At 43.4% G+C, this 13,439-nt stretch overlaps 4 non-coding genes across 4 annotated transcripts; 3 read left to right on the top strand and 1 right to left on the bottom strand.

The window, feature by feature from the left end:
* Nucleotides 1–4,131: 4,131 nt before the first annotated feature.
* On the top strand, nt 4,132–4,222 carry TRNAM-CAU (transfer RNA methionine (anticodon CAU)). The gene is given in 2 exon segments: nt 4,132–4,169; nt 4,187–4,222. It is a non-coding gene; the product is annotated as a tRNA-Met (tRNA).
* Nucleotides 4,223–5,266: 1,044 nt separating this feature from the next.
* TRNAI-AAU (transfer RNA isoleucine (anticodon AAU)) lies at nt 5,267–5,340 on the top strand. The gene has a single exon. It is a non-coding gene; the product is annotated as a tRNA-Ile (tRNA).
* Nucleotides 5,341–5,425: 85 nt separating this feature from the next.
* TRNAV-AAC (transfer RNA valine (anticodon AAC)) lies at nt 5,426–5,499 on the bottom strand. The gene has a single exon. It is a non-coding gene; the product is annotated as a tRNA-Val (tRNA).
* Nucleotides 5,500–9,799: 4,300 nt separating this feature from the next.
* On the top strand, nt 9,800–9,890 carry TRNAM-CAU (transfer RNA methionine (anticodon CAU)). The gene is given in 2 exon segments: nt 9,800–9,837; nt 9,855–9,890. It is a non-coding gene; the product is annotated as a tRNA-Met (tRNA).
* The last annotated feature ends 3,549 nt before the right edge of the window (nt 9,891–13,439 follow it).

Below are 13,439 nucleotides of genomic sequence, written 5' to 3'. Positions count from 1 at the left end.
GAGCGGCTCCATCGTGACAATTTCAGCACATGCTTCACCTGTAGCAGCAGACTCAAATGACAGATTAGAAGAATTAGTCAAATTTAAGTCAGTACAATCATCAATTTCCACAGGAGCAATACCAGATAGATGAGATGGGAGGAGAAGTATTTCCTTCCGAAGGAGGGCTCCGGCATTTGGATGAAGTTTGGCGAACGGGAATTGAGTTTCATCAAACACAACATCACGGGACATGTACACACGACCGGTGGGCACATCAAGACACTTGACACCTTTATGTTGTGCATTATACCAAGAAAGACACACTGTTGAGATCAAAACATAAGTTTTTTAGAGTTGTAGGGACGAAGGTTTGGCCAACAGGCACACCCGAAAATATGAAGTGTATTATAATCTCGTGTGACGTGAAGAAGACGTTCAGTGTGGGTTTCATTGGCAATAGTACGACTAGGCCACATATTGATAAGATGTACTGTAGTGAGAAACGCTTTGTCCCAAAATTTTAAAGGCATAGAGTTAGAAGCTAGGAGGGCAAGACCTACTTCAACAAGTGTCGATGTTTCCGTTCAGCGGAGCCATTTTGCCGGTGAGCATGCGGGCAAGACACGTGATGAGAAATTCCTATCTTTCGAAAAAAGAATTAAGCTTCTCATATTCACCATCCCAGTTTGATTGCATGGTAAGGATTTTGCGATCAAACTTTCGTTCAACAAGTGCTTGAAAGTTACAAAAAACTTGAAACGTGTCAGAGCGTTTTTTAAGAAGATATATCCCGGTGTATTTGCTATAATCATCAATAAAACTCACATGTAAGAGTGTCTACCAATGGAGGTGGGTGCCGGACCCCAAACATCAGAGAAAATAAGTTGCAATGGCTGGGTAGACACACTAGTAGAAATAGGATAAGGCAACTGATGACTTTTTGCTCTTTGACAAGAATCAAAAATAGTTTCTAAATTTTTCTCACCAACAATTGGGAGTTTATTTTTACTAAAAATTTGATGTACAGTAGCAAAATGAGGGATGACCTAAACGACTGTGCCACCCTTCAGCAGAAAGCTTGATGTCACCATAGACTTGTTTGTTGAACTGACAATATTGAGGAAGCAGCTCATAGAGTCCTTGCACACATGTACCCCTATGGAGAACTCTCTTCGTGGCCTGATCCTTGATCAAAAATAAGAACGGGTGAAACTCAAGGAATACATTATTATCAAGAGTAATACAATGGACGGAAAGAAGAGTTTTGGAAGCATTGGGTACATGCAAGATATCTTTCAGAACTAGATTTTTATGTGGAGTTTTGATAATTGATTAACGAATATGACTAATCTTCATACCTACACCGTTTGCCGCGGTGTAAATTTGATCGTGGCCAAGGTATTTTTCTTGCATCGTCACCTTGTCGAGTTCTCCGGTGATGTGATTTGTTGCACCCGTGTCTAAGTACCAATTGGTATAGACACCATACGATGCATCAGCTACAACAGCAACTTTTTTCTTTTGGAATGTGTCATCAGCATAACGCCAATCACAATCTTTGGAGAGATGGTTAGTTTTTTTTTTTGCAAATTTGACAACGACCTTCATACCCCTGAAAGTTGTTGCGCCCACTGTTGTTGCGTCGATGAGGCTAGCCGCCACCATTGTTTCCCTGATGATAATGGCCACCGCCACCACCACCACCGTAATGGCCGCCGCCACCATTGTTGTTGTTGTAGCCGCTAGGGTAGTAGCCAGAATTGTTGTAGCCGTCGTCGCCGCCGTTGTTGTAGCTGCCACCGCTGCTACCTAGATGAGATCCGCCGCCGCCGCCACCCTTCTGCTGACCACGGGAACCCTTGTTGTTTCCCTAGTTGTCGCGAGAAGCAAGGATGGCGGAGGACTTGAAGTTGCCGGCGCATGTCCCAAGGAACATCTCGACGCGCTCGTCGAAATTGGCTACCATGGCGAAGAGGTTCTCGACAGTGACTGGATCAGTATGTGCATCCAAGGCGGAGATGATGGGCTGATACTCCATGTCAAGCCCCGCGAGGATGAACGACGCCAGCTCATCCTCCCCGATCGGTTTGCCTACCACCGCAAGCTCATCGGAGAGAGCACACATGGGCCCGAAGTAGATTGCCGTCGGCTAGTTGCCCTTCTAGGCGTTGGTGACCGAGGCCCGAATGCTGTTGATGCAGGAGAGCGATACAGCGCAGAACATGTTGCTCAGGGCCGTCCAAATCGCGTGTGATGTTTCCATCGATGCAACTTGAACCAACACCTCCTTGGAGAGATTTCGAAGAAGATATGCGACCATCTGTTGATCTTGAATTAACCAGGGGGCATAGGCAGGGTTGGTGATCACCTGATCCTTGCCATCCTTGTCCTTGGTGGTGATGATCTTGGAAGGTTCTACCTTGGTTTGGTCGACGTAGCCGTATAGGCCGGCGCCCTTTATTTGGGATCACGCCTGGTCTCGCCAGAGGACATAGTTCGTCTGGGTGAGCGGCTCAGAGACGTTGTAGTTGAGGCCGGAAGAGACCGGAGCGAGATGGGTTTTGGGAGATCGATGAGGAAAGGCTAGGCGTGGTGGAAGAAACCTGCTATGTATACCATGAAAGCGATAATGAAGTTTCTCAACCCCCTGATTGGGAGACCGCGATGTTTATATAGATTGTAAACGTGAAGTACAAGGCAGTCTGTTGTTGTAACCGGACAGAATACAAGAGAGAGAGGAGATCGGGATAGAGAGAGTTGTAACAGGACAGGAGATCTATATCCCTAGATATTCAGGTGTGAGGCGCAAGACAGGAACCCTTGACGCCTCCACATTAACATGTTTAACAACATCGTCGCCTGAGGAGAGACATTGGTTTCAGCCATGGCGGCGCTAGCTTACTGGACGCACTCTGAAGATGGTGAGGGAAGATCAGTGCTATACAATCAAGCGTCCCTATCTTGGGTAGTTAGCAGCAGTTTGGGATTTAGTGCCACAACTATGGGTGTCATTTTCATTGTTGGTTAGCTATGATTTTGATGTGTCATCCTGGTGGTGTCGATGTTTGTCACTTCTTGTTCTTGTAGTGTGTGTTTGACTTTGGATTAACCTTGCCACTGTGGACTGATAGTATTTTTTCGCCGGTTTTCTTTGTTAGCTGGGCAAGTGGTTTTTAAGGGAAAGCCATCATGGCTAAATATAGCTTTGTTTATATCATATAATAGTTACATCATCCATGAGCTTGCTGACTAGAGAGTCTGTGGTTCATTCATCCAACTAGAAGATAATTTATTACAATAATTATAGTTTGCTAGGCGGATTGATTAAAATAACAAAAACAATGCTTAAACGGACCTGCTTATTGTTGTAGCATCCCACCATCTTACAATACAAGAGCGAGACTTTCACGTTGCTTATCACTTTTTCTGACATGGAGATTTTTTAGAAGAATTTTGTTATAAGATAAAACATGTTCCGGTGGATGTTGTTTGCTAACAGGGCAACACATTTTTTTTATGGAAGGCCATCATGGCTAGATATGACTAGCTTTATTATATCATATAATAGTTACATCGTCCATAGGAAGTGTCCGCCTCCTCAACCTAGCCACCACCAGCTCTCGGGTTTCCTGTGCCTCCTGTGGGTGTCGCCGTCGGTCTGCCTCGTTCTTTGTGGCCTTAGGGCCATGGAGGCCCAGTGGATCCCGGCCTTTGTCAATAGGAGAGCTTTGTTTTCTAATGTCTTTCTGAGTTTTGTTAGGGTTTGTGTCCTGCTCAGAGAGACGAGACGGCGTGATTGTCTTTAGACGGAATAAGGTTCTCCCTCCCTAGCCCTCATTCCGGCGCTGCTTCTTGTGTCCTTGGAGGGCGTGTGGAGGTTTTGTCTGCAACGGATCTTGCAGGATTATGTCGGATTTTGTCTTCGGTGGATCCACGTGGATACGGTCTTCGTTCGCCAGTGGTCATGTGTTTACATGTTTGATCCTTCTAATCTATGCATTTCTTCATCGATGGCGGTCATTAGGTGGTCTAGGGACATGTAATTTTTACTCGTTTTTTTTCATAAACAAAAGTGTGCATTGCGTTAATTACAACACAGACAAGAGAGACACAGTTTAAATAGGGTTAGATTTGATATACTAACACAAGGGGGCGGTGGCGCAGTTGGCTAGCGCGTAGGTCTCATAGCTAAATTATGCGAGTGATCCTGAGGTCGAGAGTTCGAGCCTCTCTCGCCCCAATCTTTTTTTTTCTTTTGCTTCTATTTCCTGTAACCATCCTTTCTTGTAGGTCACATGATTGACTCGCCTAGCCGTCGCCGTCGCCCAGATTGTTTACTCAAGGACTCTGACAACAACGAGGAACAATGGAATGATGGACAAACATCATCCATATGCACCTTTCTTTCCTCGCAAATCTGCACTTCTTTTTGTAAAGCACCCCGCTCTAGTTAAATCATCAGACATGCGATAATATACATATAGCACACACCGCCGCAGCTGCTTCTTTCACAAGGAAAGATTCTCGTGTTTTTCAACCGCAAAGGCATCATTAGTTAGAGGGGACAAAGAGGATGCATGACGGAAAGGGTTTTAACCATGCTGACTCGGATTCCCATACTTTTCCCAGGTCCGCTTAATCTTTTTAAATTCGGGTACTTTTATCATAGACGTGAATATTTTAGAAATTAGTGTATTTTTTTCAATTCTGCATACTTTTCTCAAGTTCATGTACTTTTTTTAATCCATGTACTTTTTAGAAATTCATGTAATTTTCGTAGCCGCGTATATTTTTTGGAAAGGGTTCATGAATTTGAAAATTTTATGCGGGCTTGAAAAAAGTACGCGGATTTAGATTTTTTTACGCAAATTAGAGAAAATATCTTGATTTGAAAAAATTATCTCAACTTGAATACGTGAATTTTAAAAAAGTTCATGGATTGAAAATTTTATGCGGGCTTGAAATAAGTACACGGATTTAGATTTTTTTTTATGCAAATTAGAAAAAAATATCTTGATTTTAAAAAATATCTCAACTTGAAATAAGTACACAAATATTAAATAGTTCACATATTTGAAGAAAGTATGTTTACTTTAAAAAAAATTACACGACCTTGAAATAACTACATGGATTCGAAAAGAGTATGTGAATTTCAAATTCACGGATATGAAAAAGAGCTCCGGTGATCTGCTTACTCTTTTCATCACATCACAAAGGTGGTACCGTGCAAGTCATATTCAGTTTCAACAAATAGATTGCCTGACAAAAAGAAAATTACGCAAAAGGCCTATTAGCTCAGCTGGTTAGAGCGTCGTGCTAATAACGCGAAGGTCACAGGTTCGAGACCTGTATGGGCCATTAACCTATTTTTTACTTTTTTTTACACAATGAAAAAATAGATAGAATAAAGAAGAAACGCGAAAAAAACATAAATAAAATAAAGTGGCTTCGCCCGGGTTCGAACCGGAGACATTCAGTGTGTTAGACTGACGTGATAACCAACTACACCACGAAACCTGGTTGCAATTTTGCTGGGTTTATGATTCTAAGCTAATAGCATTCTTCAAGACAAACATATCATCATGTACTGTTAGTCCACTATCTTCACAAGACGCGTGTTCTTTACGCTTTCCATTGCAAGAAGTGACAGCATTATATTCCAAGATTTGTGGAGATAAACCCACAATAAATTATAGATCGATGCCGATGAAAGCACATGGAATAGACACCCAAACACACCTGTCCAACATGAATACATGATGCTTTAGAGATCCCCTTCTACCATGACGTATCTGGGATAATAGTCATTAGTGAAAGACCAATAGTTATACAAACGAGTGAAGTGAGCCCATCTCCAATACTCCAAGGATTCTTATCATTAGATCATCCTAAGCGATTTATGAACATTACAACAAATATGATTACGACATTTATGGCTCCCACATAAATAAGATGTTGTGCGCCCCCTACAAAGTAGGAATTAAATAACAAAACGGAAAACAGATATATAAACAAGAACTGGTCCCAAGTTCCCAAAGAAAAGGCAGAATAACTAGGGTCGGTACATAATACTACTCGTAAACCCCCTAGTAGAAGAACAAATCCCCCAAATAGCATAAGAATCTCATCTATTGGTCCAGGTAAATCCATTATGGGTAATAAGAAATTAATAGTATTAAATTTTCATGTGCTCACTAAAACTAAAGGATTCAAGAGGAAAAATGGATTAGAGTAAATTTTCTGTGTATACATTGTATAGTTAGAAATTATATTATATCACGAAAATCTAGTATGATTCAGACTAAGAAATAATTTCCAATAAGCGGTAGTTAGTTTTTTAGTTTAATAAATAATTATTAGTTTTTATAACAAAAAGGCAAAATCAAAGTTTAGTAATTAGTAATCTTACTTGAATTCAAGATTTTTCTTTGTTTATTTTAATTTCAGAAAAATTCTTAATTGTTTGAACTGTGTAATCTCCCAATATGGAGAGGCGAGACTAGGAACGTACTTTGCGTTTATGTTTCTACACATGCATATGAGTTTTTCTTGGAATCTCACATTCAAGAGCCATATCAATTCTAGCATAGAAATATGAATATGACTTACAAACGTGGAAATAAATAATAACATTTATTATTGCCTCTAGGGTATATTTCCAACACTAGTCGCGATGGAGACAACGCCTCATGGAGCAGCTAGAGCCCGGACTGGTGGGGCGACTTGCAAGGTATAAAGAGGGAGCAGCGCACCTGCTCGGTATTAGGAGGTCGTCGTGCGTCCGGTGATGACGTCTACCATGGCTTATATCTCCTGTTGGATTCTCCAAGAAGAAGAGGAGCAGCAAAGGCAGGGGGAGTGGAGCAGTGGTGGCACCGGTGACGAAGAGGGGCAATTGTAGGTAGCCTATGAGACAGATTGGAGAGATAAGAGAGAGAGAGGGAGAGAGAGAGAGATAGAGAGAAATTTTGTTGTGCTAATCTATTATGTGATGCCACCTCATCGATCCAGACCCACCCCATTCCAACCAATCAGGACGAAGTGCCCACATTTTGTGTTTCTTCATTAGGTGGCTTTACCGAGTGTGAAAGTGCGTTATATCGACTAGAGGGGGGGGGGGTGAATAGGCGATTTTTATGAATTCTTCACTGAGGAATTTGCTGGTGAGGAAATTCCTAAATGAAGAACTACTTGCAGCGGAATAAGTACTCAGAAAAGAATATAACAGAACAAAAGCATAGTCATCATGATGAAATGAAGACAAGCACAGAGTACAGAAAGCGTAAACACAGGATAACACAAGGAAGAAGATGGACAGACTGAAGAAATAGAACTGAGGAAATTGAGAAAGTCTTCAGTCAATGTCTTCAAACAGATATGAACATGCACACAACAACATACATGAGGAATTTAAAGAGTTGAGAAAATAGAACCAGTAGCTCGATGAAGACAATGATTTGGTAGACCAGTTCCATCTGCTGTCTGAGTTGTACATCTAGTTGGAGCGGCTGAGTATTAAAACTCGAGGACACCCAGTCCCGGACACACTGTCCTCATCGTATTCTCCTTGAGCTAAAGTCACACAGACCTCGCCCAATCACTCGTGGTAAGTCTTCAGGTGACTTCCGAACCTTCACAAACTCGGTCACTTGGCGATCCACAATTTCTCTTAGATGCTCTAGACCTTGACGCCTAACCGTCTGGAAGAAGCACAGTCTTCAAAGGAAACAAGCGTCGGATCCACGCAGGATCAATCTCTTCAGTGATGCTCAATCACTTGGGGTTTTGTAGGTTTGGGTTTGGGATTTCCTCACTTGATGATTTTCACTCAAAGTCCTCGGAGGATGGGTTGCTCTCAAATGACAAGTGTCAGTTTCTCTCGGAGCAGCCAACCAACTAGTGGTTGTAGGGGGCGGCTATTTATAGACGGGTAGCAGCCTGACATGATAAGACATAAATGCCCATGTCTGATATGATTGTTAGGTGGGTAGATATTTTGAGACAGCTGGCGCGTAGCACAGCAACGGTCGAAATATTTGGGATTCGAATTCCTCAGGGCTATCATGTTCCTCACTTGGTAGGCAATCCGCACTGGCGAATTCCTAACTCTTCAGTCAGAACAAATTCCTCAGAGACCAGAAGAACTTCGTCCTGTCACTGAAGAATATGACTGAACTGTGCGAGATTTCCAATGGCTTCACTTGAAGGGATTGGTAGGTGTAGGATTTTGAGTTGAGCATCACATGGAAACTTTTCCTTAGTATTTCCTCGACCCCCTTTAACAGTACGGTGTTTCCTATGACTCAAGAAAGAGAAAATGAAACTACGAAAACAAAAGTCTTCACGCTTCATGTTCCTCGAATGATTACCAAGTCTTCAAGGTCACACCAATTTCTTCACTTTCAAAGTCTTCAGAAATCCAAAGTCTTCAGTCGAAGAACTTCATTTTTAGGGGTTAACTTTCTCTGTAAATATCAAACTCCTCATAGACTTATAGACCTGTGTACACTCACAAACGCATCAGTCCGTTAACCTATAAGTCTTCAATACACCAAAATCACTAAGGTGCACCAGATGCACTTACAGAGTGTTAACACTCTACAATCATTAGTTTCATTCTCTTTTTCTTCATTTATTTTCTTTATTTTATTTTACTTAGCCTCTTCTATTTTCCCAAGTTTTTCACGCACTCTCTGTTAAAACTTGAATTATATACCATTTAAATGCACATAAGTGCAGTTAATGGCCTAAATATAGCAACCAAACCCGGAAAGATACCAAAATTTGGCATGGAATATGTGATGGTGCATGTTGGGTGTATAAAAAAAATCCAGGACAACCGACGAAGCAACCGACTCTTCGCCATAAAACCTGACCTATTCGCTCTTGAAACCAAGATTCTTTCAGTTTCTGAGTAGTGTATGTCACAACTTTTGTGAATACCTTCTAAATTTTTTTTGATCACCCTTTAGAGATGACATTATGACACCATGCCAGGTTTCATATTTTTTGACTTACTTTCCATTTTTTTATTATGAAATTGGGCAAGCTTCATGTTTCAGGCCGAGTCACCCCGAGGTTTGGAATTCCTTTTTTTTTGATAAGGCCTAAATATAGACCGCAGAGGATTACTAGTTATTCTATGCATGGTGTAGTTTGTAAGATCTTCCATACACTCAAATCATGTTTTGCCAAGGACATAAAAAAATATCAATCAGTGTTAGCAACTTATTCTTCCATGATCTTGTTTGCTTCAAGGTGAACACTATACTAATGATCATGCTTCATGCTTACCTTGATGATGCGAGTTGTGATGAGAATATCGTACATAAATCCATATATGGATTCTTATCACAGCCAGCCATTATCTGTTTTTATATCGGATATAGATTGGTTTGCTCGCACATGAACATGAATAAAAGAAGTGCAAGGGCTGGATCAGATGGTGGTCCATTTTTGGCCCCAAAGTACATTTTGATGGAATGATGGATCCAGAATGCACCTTCACAAGTAGGCTCCATATTTTCTTATCTTGAGAACCGTGGGGCCGTTGGAATCTTGAACTGATTGGTTGATAGTTATTATCATTGTGTCAGCCATGAAATGAACAAGATGAGCTTGCTTGCTGTTATTGCATCAGCGTTGAAATGTATGCATACCATTTGGAAATTGCATACGTGAAACTGGTGGTCGGAATGAAGATGAGTAGAATCAGGTCACTAACTTATACTTCTCAGCTGGGGTTTGGAGCAGACTGTTCTGCTGGCTTGAGAGATGATATTAATCATGAACATTGGATAAGAATAAAAAGCAATAAGGGGCGGTGGCGCAGTTGGCTAGCGCGTAGGTCTCATAGCTAAATTATGCGAGTGATCCTGAGGTCGAGAGTTCGAGCCTCTCTCGCCCCAATCTTTTTTTTTCTTTTGCTTCTATTTCCTGTAACCATCCTTTCTTGTAGGTCACATGATTGACTCGCCTAGCCGTCGCCGTCGCCCAGATTGTTTACTCAAGGACTCTGACAACAACGAGGAACAATGGAATGATGGACAAACATCATCCATATGCACCTTTCTTTCCTCGCAAATCTGCACTTCTTTTTGTAAAGCACCCCGCTCTAGTTAAATCATCAGACATGCGATAATATACATATAGCACACACCGCCGCAGCTGCTTCTTTCACAAGGAAAGATTCTCGTGTTTTTCAACCGCAAAGGCATCATTAGTTAGAGGGGACAAAGAGGATGCATGACGGAAAGGGTTGGGGCATTCCATCTTGGTACACTAGAAAATTCTTCAAAACAGATGGCACATCCATATTATCATCAAAAATAAACGTAAGGAAGAAATTTTGTAACAACTCTTATTCATACATGATGCTAGCTGGTTCGTTACCAGCATCCATCTTTCAAGAAAAAAAATGGAAATGAAAAAGGATTTTGTGACACTTTTCATATATCATCAGATCTCTTTCCTCCTCCACAAGAAGAGCACTTCTCCTCCCGTCGGCGCCGCCGCCGGTCCGTCCCATCTCCGATGGCCTCTAGGCCATGGAGATGCAGAAGATCTCGGCCCCCCGCCGGCGGGAGGGACCCCGTTCTCGTTCTTGTTAGAGTCAACATCTTGGTTGGAAATGTGTGGCGGCGGCGATGTCCCTTAGTAGGAATAATGTCTCCCACATTCTATCCTCGTCCTGATGGTGCATCTAGCATCGTCGGAGGACGTGTGGAGGTTTGTCTCTGTCGGATCTTGCGGGATTCGGTCGGTGCTGGTCTTCGGTGGATCAATTTGGATCCGGTCTTCGTTCGTCTTCGTTTAGGTGGTTACTGGTTTGATCTACCTGATCTACGACTTTCTTCATCGGTGATGGTTGCTACTCTGGTCCGCTTGTCCTATGGGGCCTTAATTAGCACGACGACTTTCCGACTGTCTACTACAACAAGGTTTGCCCGGCTCCAGTGAGGGAGGGGCGATGACGGCGGTGCGCCTTCACCTCGCTCCAGTGCTTGTAGTCATCACTAGGTGATCCACAGACATGGTTGCAATTTTTATTACCTCTGTTGTTCTTTGTACTGTCATGATTGAAGATGAATAGATTGAAAGTTTCTTGCAAAAAAGAAAAAGGATTTTGTGTATCTTTTCCTATTGTATAATAATAATATATGGCTTTATTATTATGTACGTAAGTGTTGCATGATGATTTGCGCACACATCACATCACATAAAGTCAAAAACAGTGACAAAAATGATCCAACAAAGACAATTTTTTTTTTTTGAGAATGACTACCCAAACAACACCAATTACAAGGTACATTCAGATAGCATGAGCGGGCGTAGATCTTCCGGTACATCCGCGATAATCAGCGAGTCTCCTTCTCGCCTTCCCCTGGCCGCGAGACCATGTGCCAGTTTGTTCTTGCTTCGTTTAACAGCTATGACTCTGACGCAGTTGAAAAGCCCAGCCGTGCTCTTTATATCACTGACAGTTGAGAAACTAGCAGACCTATTTTGGCTTCCCATCTCCAGCTCCTTTGCAATCAAGGCACAGTCCATTTCAATGATTAAACTGCCCCGATACATAGCTGATAGTGCGGTGATTCCCATCAGTATGGCCTGTCCCTCAGCTTCTTCCACTGTTTTGCACACATTCATCGCTCTGCCCGCCGAGAAAAGAACCCGACCCTGATGGTCGCGGGCAACAGCGCCCGCCCAGCACTGCCCAGTCTCCGGCAGGAATGCCGCATCTGTATTTAATTTAACCACCCCGTTTGCTGGCTTGTCCCACAAAGGAGAGCTTTCTACACTTGTTATATGTATATCTCGAGACTCAATTGCTTCAGAGGCAGATAAGGACCAGCTGTTTTTTCCTTTTGTCCCCTCTATCATCGTCAGGTTTCTTATCTCCTCCTCATACCCGAGCAGGAAACAAACCGATCTTGAAATTGATTCTTTGCCCTCATGATGCCCACAATCATCCCGTAGGAACCAGGAACGCCATAGCAAAAGAAGGATTTTAGCTCTCATCTCCGGTTCATGTTTGTCCAGCAGGACTTGGAGCCAGTCACTTCCGGTAATACCAGAATTCATGTTCATCTGGGATGCTCCACTCCTTTCTCATAGCAAAACGCAGCGCTCTGCTCTTCGTGCAAGCTAATACCGCATGGTATTCATCCTCATCCCCATGTCCACATATGTCACAAATGCTGTCATGAACAATTGTGCGTTTACATTTGTTCTTCTTCGTTGGTAGCGTTCCCGTGACGACTCTGCTGAAATCTGAGGTGGGCTCTAGGCCCATATTGCAATTTCTGAAAAATCTCTAAGGGCCCATGTGGGTTATATGGCACTAGGTGTGTGGGAAGTTTAGTCCCACCTTGGAAGTGGAAGGAGAATTGGAGTGGTTTATAAGGGACTCTCTTCCTCATGCTATTGGAGCTTGAGAAGAGAGTCTTTGACAGGTGGGGCCACGATCTGAGACGTCGGATCGTGGGCTACCGACTTGGACGTGGGTTCAGCCCACGTCTCTCCACGCGCGGCCGCACATATAGGCGCTGCCAACCCTAGCCGTCACGAAACAGAACGCATCTCCGCCTCCACGCCCACGTCGTTCCTCTGCTGCTGCTGCCGCCGGCGACTCCGTCCCGTTCACCGCGTACACGGTTGACGGGAGAGCAGGCCTCCGAAACCACGCCTCTCCGGATCCTGTACGGGGAGAGGGGCGATTAGGTTTTTGGGTAGCGACTACGCGACTGCTCGCTTCTGTTCATCTACGTCCGCATCACCTTCATCATCACCATGTCGACCGACACCGACCGTGCCGCCGCTGAGAAAGCCGAGGCCGACAAGAAGGCCGCCGAGGATGCCGCGGCTGCTGTCACCGCCACCGCCACCGCGTGGCCGATTGGAGGGTATACATCGCTTATCCCTCTCGTGTTTCTTTCTGTTGTAGCAGTACTATCGGTATGCGTAGATGTCTCTACTATATGCGTAGTACATGCTCTGTTAGATCATAATCAGTATGTTATCAATGCTGTCCATGTCATGCTCATGATTTATTCATGGATTAATTTAATCGAAAAACTGCCTATTTTCTCATCAATCCAAAAACCTAACATCTGTAGGAGTTTTTCGAATTCTGGTTTTGCTGCTGCACTGAAACCGTCCCCGTTTACGGGGACGTACTTTAAGCGTTGGCAGACTAAAACCACCTTATGGCTCACGGCCATGAACGTGTTCTGGGTCGCCGGTGTGACTCCTACAGGAACGATCGCTCCTGAACAGGAGAAGGCGTTTAAGGAGGCCACCTGGTGTTCCTCGGGGCAGTTCTGAGCGTGATTGGAGACAAGCTGGTTGATGCATATTTACATATGCGGTCTGCCAAGGACTTGTGGGAGGCGCTCGAATCTAAGTTCGGGGCTGCCGATGCAGGGAGCGAGATGTATATTATAGAGCAGTTCCAC

This window comes from Triticum aestivum, chromosome 3B (assembly GCF_018294505.1).
Source record: "Triticum aestivum cultivar Chinese Spring chromosome 3B, IWGSC CS RefSeq v2.1, whole genome shotgun sequence".
In the NCBI taxonomy this organism is placed as follows: domain Eukaryota; kingdom Viridiplantae; phylum Streptophyta; class Magnoliopsida; order Poales; family Poaceae; genus Triticum; species Triticum aestivum.
Note: the sequence above shows the minus strand (reverse complement) of the source record. Positions and strands in the feature narration are given on the sequence as shown.